Source organism: Haliaeetus leucocephalus, unplaced genomic scaffold, assembly GCF_000737465.1.
Source record: "Haliaeetus leucocephalus isolate CR32 unplaced genomic scaffold, Haliaeetus_leucocephalus-4.0 Scaffold273, whole genome shotgun sequence".
NCBI lineage: Eukaryota > Metazoa > Chordata > Aves > Accipitriformes > Accipitridae > Haliaeetus > Haliaeetus leucocephalus.
Window position 1 is genome coordinate 2,645,495 of NW_010972709.1, and position 7,330 is coordinate 2,652,824.

Below are 7,330 nucleotides of genomic sequence, written 5' to 3' on the forward strand. Positions count from 1 at the left end.
TTCTTATAGTTGCAACGAGTCTTAGTCAAGAAGTGAAGTGTATGCTCTCTGCAGGATGGGGCAAATAAGGATTGAAAAGGACCTGGTTTAATCCTATGATTTTTAAGGAAAACTCCTGCTTTTTTAGAATATGACTCATATTTGTGGGCTCTTTTGTTTCTATGTTAAGTGGTCAGCACTTCTTTCCTTGCACAAAGCAAAGCTCAGCTCAATGATTTGAGTCTTCATTAAGGCCAAAGATGAGAAATCTCTCTCCGGCAGAAAGGACGCGCCACAGGAACCTCTTCTGCTGGAGATGTTTGAATACAGAGAGCAAAATGGCTCTTAGGTCCTGGCAGCACAGCCTGTTATATTTGCTATTATAGTTGATTGATTTTTTTCACTCTGTGCTGTGTGGAGCTGTCTGTCTGATTTCCATTTAAAAACTCAAGATGTTTTTGTGTGTGTTATATGGACCTAAGCCATAGGATCAAACTCAACTGCTCCCACATAGGAACAGCTCTGCATCCACCAAAATTTTCATCCCACAAAATGGATGCAATCTGTGATTTCAATGTTCTCCTCTTCCAAGAGCCTGATTTGGTTCCCCTGCCAGTAACAAGATCATGACTGGGAATATTTGAGGATTGCAAATATTCTATTATGAGCCCTTTCTGGACAGGCAGCGGGGATAATTTGCCCATGCCCATCTTTTCTTCCTTTACACAAATTTTACTTCTTGCTGCAGCCTATAAATTAGTCAGCTCCTCTCTGACTGCACTACAAGGCTTTCATCAGGATTACAAGAAAAATAATGTTAGCACAAGCCTTGCTATTAACAAGAAGGGGTTTTGTTATTTGCTGCTCATTTATCCATACCTAATTTTGTGTGAAGTAGTCTAGGGCGTCCTTTTTCATTTCTCTCATAGCCCATAATGCCAAAATTTGAAAGAATGGGTGAACTTTTCTCCTGATGGTCTGGATAGTCTTAGGGACTTCTTCAAGGAAAGTAAGTGGAGACATCGTTGCAGTTTTGAAGATGGTATACATAAAGAAATCTGCCAGTGTCCATTCCTCCAAATTTCTACTCCCAGCTCATTCTGAAGAGTTCAGTTGAACTTCCACCACGGCAGATGAGAGGAGGTGGTAGATCTCACGTACCTTGGGTGTGGGTATTCCACACGAGGGTTTCAAACCCATGGAGCAGGAGATTATTCAGACCAAGAGTTTTGTTCTGTAAAGGAAGGAGCCATTAGATTTTTAAACCTGGAGGCCAGAGCTGGGAATGGATTTCTATTTCCCCAAGTTCCATTCAGAGCTGAATGTCTGACCTGAAACCCGTTTCCACTTGGAAATATGCTACAGGAGATCAAAAGACGAATATTTTATCCCCTTAGAGAATAAACTTTTATGTATATTGCTCAGTGGAAAAAAATGTCTTCTTCCTGTTGAACAGTGAAATAAAAATGACATGACTATTTCCATTTGCCAAGAGCATTTTCAGCCTGAGCCAGCCCAAAGGCACAACTTGGTATTTTCAAGTGTCAATCAAAGATGCTTTCCCTTCAGCTGGTGCAGGGTCCAACAATAGGCCATATGGGACATTAGTCTATGCCAAATGAAGAAGAATTGAATGAGGAATAAAAGATGTCAAAGTATCTTCACACTAATTCCAAGCTCTACAGACATCATGATGGGAGGGGACTTGTTGTAATCATGCCAGCCCAATCATCTTCATTGGCAAAATAAGAAGCAACACAGGTATAAATATCCCTGCGGTTTTGGATATTTAGAGTGGCGGGATGAGGCCTAAAGACATCATGATAAAATATTTTTGCAGAAAAGTGCAAAAAATAACTGAGTTCTTAAATAGCATGAGACTGCTGTGTTTTTTCTGACAATACAGTGATGGGCATGGTCCAGATCTCCAGAGATATTCAGGCACTTGAAATCAAGTGTTTGTGTTCCTCTACTCAGACTGAGCAGTACCTAGTCCCGTAAATAACTGCTGTGCAAATACACATGCTGTACACGAATCTGGACCTAAGTAAAGGCCGTTGTGTTATTAATATGCAGGACTTCTGCTTTGAAAGCAGGCAAAGAAGCTGTAATTTTAGAGGAAGATGGTATAGTTTTTTTAAATCAGTGGGAAATGGATGCCTTTTTGAAAAACTTCTTCCTTAATCAACAAAACTCTTGTGATCCAGAAAACTGTGGGAGTAACAGATGGCTGATGTTTCTTTTCATATAGGCCAGTTAGCAGGAAAATAATAGAAGCATGTGTCTTAATGAGCAGAAAGAAGATGTAAGCCTGAAGGTACCAGTAACGTGGGAGATGGACGCAGACAAACCAGGTGCTACCCTCCTGATTATTGAAAGACTTTCTTATCTGTTTCTCAAAAAGAGATGTGAAGGGAAAAAGGATCTTTGGCCCTAATTCAGACTATTATAGCATCTTTTTTGGGAGCACTTGGACTGCCCCCTCTCCACCTCCCTAGGTGCGCACTGGAGAGATGCAGCACCCAGATCAGACACCAATATAGCAAGTGTGGCCACAGCTCGTTTGGCAGCCATAAAAAGATGATGCTCTGAACCGCCCTTTTTTTTAATTTTTAACTTTCAATGCAGACTTTACAGTAGGTACCAAAGGTCATGTCATCTGGCTTGATTATAGTCAGTCTACCAGACAGGATGGTAGCATCTCAACAACTCCCAATTCCATTGATTTCCTAAAAAAATCTTTCCTCCCCTATTTGGACAGTACTTCTGAAGATTCACATCCTAAGACTGTCTGTCAGCTATATATGAATGAATCCAGCCAGTAATGAGGAGGCTGATGGAAAAATAGGAAGCTGGAACAGAACTGTCATTACAACATCTACTGCAGGAAGCTTTTGGACAGACCTTAAAGAAGTATGTATGTGTCGGGTTTTTTGGTTTTTTTTTTCATCCTAGCTCTTCCAAACTCTAGGACAAAATGGTGTTGAATTCTGGAAATCATCAGAAATCAGCACTTCAGGGTTGCTTCAGAAGCTGTGGGAAAGCTGCCCTTATTTCCCGCACAAGCAAGGCAGGACCCCGGTGCCAATGAGCGTGAGCCAGTTACTACTCAACTATAATTGAGATTTAAGAGCTATCATTTCCTATTGGTTAACCAAGGAAATATTTATGGCCAAAGCTTGGTGCCAAGCACAATATTTATGACCAAGTTTTTAGCACTGACTGCATTTTTTTAATGCTGATTTTTGCACAGAGGACGCAGATCACATTCACACTGATGTGGGCATGAAACCGAAGCCTGAAGTCATCAAGACAGAGCTTGGAGCAGGGTCTTTCTCTAGCAAATCTCATCCTTGCCTTCACAGCAGCCTTGGTGAGAGCACTTGAAGTAGACATCAGAAGGCTTGGATTGCTCTGCTCTGCTCTCCGTGCCTGGCTAAAACGCCCTCTGCTCAGGGTGCTAATGCCTGCCACAGGTGTTGCTCTAGATCTATGCATTGAGATCAAGGGCTTCAAATCAGGGTGACACCTCCTGAGCTCCACCGGTTCAAGCAGAGGGTGGCTGGAGAAGCTCCCAGCTCCTGCTCTCCAGCTGGACAGGTGATGCATGCCCCACCGAGCCCCTGATGTTCGTAGCCCTGGGTGTTCTGCAGATCTATTACACTTCACATTAATACATCAGGCCAGGAGCTTGGGGGAGGTTGTAACTTATTGAGCCGCCTCATCTGGCTAATTACATTGTGGCTGTCATCAAGTCCTGCTTTGCTTGTAGCATGTAGCACCCTTGGACGGGTTTGTGCTGGTTGGGAAGATGTGATCTGTAGCTGGTGCTGATTATGGAGAGGAAAAGGAAAAGATTTGTCAATCAGTCAACTCTAGATTTGTTTAGTGAATAAACTGGGCGGCATTTGCCCTCTGGTGAGGAAGGACAAAAGCCTAATTTAGGTCTACAAAGCTGAGCAGTGAAACCAAAGCTATCCTTGGAGAACAAACTTGTCTGGAGAGACATACTTCTGTTCTCTAATTTAAAAATCCATCTTCTTGGATCTCAAGAGAAGTGAAAGCTGCCTTCTCGCTCTTTACAGGCTCTTTACAATGAAGTCTGGCATTTACAAATAACATGTAGGGGTTCATCTGATTTGTAACATGAGGTCTTTAGTAGCTGTACAGCTGGAAGCCTTAATGAGACCATGACTTGCTGCTTTGCTTCCTTTCTGTTTTCAATGGTTGGCTCACTTTGTTGCTTTGTTTTAGCATAGCCAGAATCACAAATCCTCTTGTTGCTTTATTAATAATGTACCTTATTTAGAAATTCCCAGGATATGTCTGAGTAAGGAACAGGAAGAGGAGAAATCCAGAGAAGAAGAACTGTCTGGATTAGTGCATTTTGTTGACACTATGAGTCAATGGTCAGAGAAAAAGATGATCACCTTGTGACATGGCTGTGGAGGAGAGAGAAGTGGGAACCAGCCAGGAGACAAAGGTGGTGAGAGGATTCCCCCGATCTCCATCAGCACAGCCTGTCCAGAGGTAAATACAACTGGATGCTTCCCAGAGCTTCATTACTGAGCTAATCCTGCAAAGTGCTGAGCTCCCTTAACTCCCAGCTCAGCAATGCATGAGAATTTCAAGGCAACACAATAGGTTAATGCATTAGGGCTCTTGTGCTTGGATTCAAATCTTAATCAGCTGACAGAGAGGAGGGAGAGATGTTGCATTAGCCATACTTCCCTGCTGTGAGAAGTGTATCTATTTTCTGCTCCATGCCCCACTGAGCATCTCCACATGGCTGGAACTGGGGGGGCTGCCCTGGGTCAGGACTGTGGTGCTCTGGCCAGAGGACACGTGCCTCTGGTAGCCCCAAATACCCGGGGCCAGGCTGCCAGGCAAGGGGCTGCCAGTTTTGTCCGCTCACTGTGTGCACTTTGTGACCGAAGCAAGTCTAGAAAGGAATCACGTGGGTGATGCAGCTTTGGAGCATCTCACGTCAGATGCATTTCTCGTCGCCGATGGAAAGCTGGTTTCTCACTGTGGATGCTGTACTTGTTATAAAGCCATGACACTGCCTTTGTTCCCAGAGTCTGATCATCATCATGAGGGTGCTCCAGGAAATAACAAGAGGCTACAGTAGTATTGTATGGTTGGAAACCCAGCCAGTCCGCAGCCAATTTCCAAGAAGGAAAGAAGCCTGGGAGAAGCCTGGGCTTCATAACAGTATCTACTGCTTTGGAAATAATCGTTACTACACTTGCATTTTCTCTGTTGTTTTTACTCCCATGCGGGTGTCTCAGCTTCCCTGCATGGCCAAAAGTGTCTTACACAGTAAAAATGTTTGATTTAGTTAAAAATGTCTTTCAAAGTCTTCTGGCACTTCACAGGCAATCTGAAAGAAATATGAATAAATCAGAGTCACTCTTGTGAGGCCATCAGTACCTTGCAGATTTCCCCAGAGGCAGATCGAGCCTGCTCTTCTGAGAAACAGCCTTGCACGTCCCTCTGCTCTGCTCATTTCAGCGCACATGTCACTGAAAGGAGATCTCTCCCCCTTCTGTGTTGGTTTTCTTCATACTGCTTTTGCTCCACCTGAAGTCTCTGTTGGTGACAAAGCAGTTAAGAACAGGAGAGAGAAATCTTTATCACAGGAATGGAGACAAGGAAAAAAAAAACATCAGATCACCTTTGAATGCAAAGATGGTGTTTCTCAAGCATTCCATTAACTGGCTTTGTCCCCTGTGTCAAGCCCAAACAGGGAACAAGTAAGGAGATATTGTCATTATTATGTCCCACTTCTGTAGATTCAAACATGCAGATGACATTTTACAAAATAAACAGAGGCCAAGGGCTTGCTCTGGAGAGCTGGCAGTGACACCCAAGACAAAATCATGGAAAGAGAGGGCAAACTCAAAGAAAACTTGCAGTCCTAGGATTCCCTGTTAGTGCAGCGTGCCTCTGCCTCCTTGAGCAGTTGAATTTTTTCCATACTGAACTAGCGATGGCAGGAGAGGGGGGTCAGGCACAGTTTATATGCAGGCACTCAACTCTGAGGGACCTTCAAAGCCCTTCTGTCAGTGCCTTTTATAGGATGAAAACTAATTGAGAAAGGGCTAAAATGGGGAAGACGTTTGCAGGAGTGCAGAATGCAAGACAGTGGATTCAAGACTTACCAGATCCTTGCAAAATCATGGAATTCTACTAAATGACCCAAAACACTTTAACCCGAGCTTGTTACTGGCTTGCCCTTATTCCAAGGGCAAGTCTGAGATTTCATTGAAAACCTTGCAGGAAACACTGCCTTAGTTCTGTTTAGTTCGGTCTGCAATCTTCAATAGCTGGGATGTTTGCATTCGGTTTTTGTGAACATCTGGATTACCCAAATTATCCACGTCTTTTTCAGACAAAGGAAGATAATAATAATGAGGAGGCTCAGAGCCGGGTGCCTGAGAATCAGGCCAGAGTCACAGCTTTCTCCCACAATAAAAAATCATTAAAATCTTTAAATGGCATCTTTTGTCCCAGTCAGACTGAGTCCCTTGCACATGTACCAGTGGAAGACATTGCTTTCCAAATACACACAGGAGCTGATGGAAATTTTGCTATGGCCCAATGATGCAGAAAGAAACTGGCAGTGAGATTTAACAAGGTCACTTCAAGGCACAGAAACCTCTGTGAAATATGCTCATTCCCCACATCATATAAAAACAGGGCCAGGGAGGTGAGGGATAAACCTTTCACTTATAGGAAATGATGATTTATGATTAATTTCCAAAAGAAGGAAATCCTTTTTTAATCAAAATTATTTATAGGGTTAATCCAAAGGCAGTATTTGCTCGCCAGCTCCCTCGCTTACCAGCACAGAAACCAAGGCAAGGTGAAGATGGATGGGGTTTGTCCATGGGATTTGAATCAGCTCTGCACAGGAGGGTCTGTAGTCAAGGATACCTGTATTATTTATGGCCAAGGTTTTCAAAAGGGAATAGCTGATCTTGGATCCCTTGGGTTTGGTCGCCCAACGTGTGACCTGTGCAAAGTACTAGCCTCCTTGAATAATGGCCTTTAGAAATCCTATTTCCCCCCACGAGCCTTTGGGAATTTGTAAGATTATTTGTATCTGGTGCTTGTTGCTGGAACTAGACGTGCTGAAACCCAGGATTCCCCCATTTAACGCTGCTGGGTACAAACCGAGCAGCGCTGGACCCAGCAGGGAGCGGAGGAGCACGCAAACTGCGGTGACATCCCCCTCCCTCCAGATTTTATAGAGCAAAGGAGTTTAAAGAAATGGTTTTTTCTGGTTGCTGCATGGATGTTTGGGAATGTGTGGTTGCAGTGTGTGACTGACTGATGCTGGTTTTAC